This window comes from Odontomachus brunneus, unplaced genomic scaffold (genome assembly GCF_010583005.1).
Source record: "Odontomachus brunneus isolate Ranch 3 - 2012 unplaced genomic scaffold, Obru_v1 Obru_scaffold_201, whole genome shotgun sequence".
Lineage (NCBI taxonomy): Eukaryota > Metazoa > Arthropoda > Insecta > Hymenoptera > Formicidae > Odontomachus > Odontomachus brunneus.
Genome location: NW_022639651.1, coordinates 272,024 through 274,341, shown reverse-complemented (window position 1 = coordinate 274,341; position 2,318 = coordinate 272,024).

Below are 2,318 nucleotides of genomic sequence, written 5' to 3'. Positions count from 1 at the left end.
ATATATATATATATATATATATATATATATATATATATATATATATATATATATATATATATATAAATTTTGAATCAATTAGAAGTTATATATTCTTAATTATATTTAAAACGATTTCAAATAAAACCATTAACAATACTTTAAAAGCAACACAATAAAAAAGAGATTAAATAAAATACTTTTCTTACTGTAAGAATAAAATTTTTGATATATTACATTGGACATTATAAATATGTCAATTTTATATCGAATATACTTCAAAATAGTGTTTATTTTGTTAGTGTTAATTTTTGTGTGTCACTTTCTGACATAATATTTGTGTTGTTTTTTTATATATTCGCTAAATTGACGCCAAAATTCGAGTAGATCATTTTGGACATATAAAAAGTGTTAAATTTAACACAAAAATTTTTACTATATACGACATTGTCTTTAACATTTACTTTCCTATATACTATCTACAGCAATCCAAAAGTATAGTATTCGCAATATCATAACATAGGTCATATAAGATTATATTAAACATAATGTATTTTTATTTAAAGTAATTATGACCTTTAATATATCCATCTTTATATTCTTTATTGTTTATAAGCAATTATATGTACGTTTCTAAATAAAAAATTAAATGCATCTACCTGCATAGCTTTTCAGGTGTCAAAGAATAGAAAATCTTATATAACTTTTAAACCGGTTTGAAAATAACTATGCAATCAAATCTCGTGTAGCACAAAGCCGAAAGTAGTCAACACTGGTACCCGCGAGTTCCGTATTTGGATCTACGGCTCATATTTGTATATGGGCCCGCATGGTCTATATTTGTACCTTTTCCTTTAATAATTGTATGTTGTAATAACTCAAGAAATCGCAGAAATTCTCGGCATTGGTCAATTAACCGTTTTTAAAATATCTTAGAATAGCAAGAATGGCAAACAAAGTTGATTTTTATTAAAAGACAAGACGAACATTTGCTCTTCAATCCAAATAGTCCAGATAAACTTTCATGATTATCAGGACGTGAGATAATCGATGATAAAAACTCTACAAATTTTTTAATTACCAAATTAAAGGAGGGAAGGCTTTGATAAAGTCAAATAATCAAATAATAGGTCTTTAAGAGCTAAGCACAGGAAGAAAGAAAAATAGAGAGGGAGGGAGAGAGAGAGAGAGAGAGAGAGAGAGAGAGAGAGAGAGAGAGAGAGAATTCGCGTAGTTCTATAATAAATCTAAATATATAATTGTGTTAACTCACGCTCACAAGTGTAAGACTTATTATAAATACATTATATTAATGCATTATATTATTATACATATTGTTATAAATACATTCGTCAAGACGTTTCGATTTCACCTTAGATCCTTTTTTTTTCAATTAAATATACTATACATTGCATGATATAAGAATATCAAAACAAACAACAAAAGTCATCAAATGAAAAAAATATAATCTCTGATAACATCAAATACTTGAAATAACATACGGAAAAATTTCTAATTACATTAAAAATACATTTTCATGAACGAAATATATTGTGTATATTGAACTAATCATTAAATTTACATCATATATTAACAATAGTATAAATTTTTAGTTATATCAATGCAGCTCTAAATTTGCTCTAAGTTATATTCAAATTTGTATATTACATTTTAATATTATATAATATTGTTTTCATTACATTTTGGCCATTCTTTCTGCATTTCTACTTTATTCTGTGTGATAAATATGAGTGTCACATAAACCACTCATGAAGTACACAACCTTTACAAATTGACCGGTAAAGTAGCTGCCAAATTTACGCGCGCCTGTCTGCTTGGAAAGTAACTACCGTGAACTTTAATCCGAGAAAAATCTATTCCCATATCCGCAATCTCGTCGGAGGTCACTAATGAGAAACTTCCGGAAATCTCTTCGAACATTAGCCGTTGTTCTATATCTACGTCGTGACACGTGCGCGACTTCTCCGACCGGCAAGACCGTGCGCGATCCTGAAGGACAGATGTAAAGGTGGATGAAATTCCTCTCTTCCCTCGCGCTCGCCAGTATCAGCCGAGAGAGCGTCGCAGCGTTGCTCTCCGCCAGGAGGTTATACGCATCCGCGAAACGTATATACGCCGTTGGGGAATCGCGCCGCGAAATATGTTTTACCGTGTAAAAACCATATGAATAATGGGATGGCATATCGTGCATCAGTATGCCGGTGACTGTTGGCCCAGGTCAAATTGACTTGAGCGTCTCCATGGCAACAACTACTCAGACTTCCGGCTGGTCGATATCCTACCAACTTGTATTTTGCGGCGGACCTCACCTTCTCTCT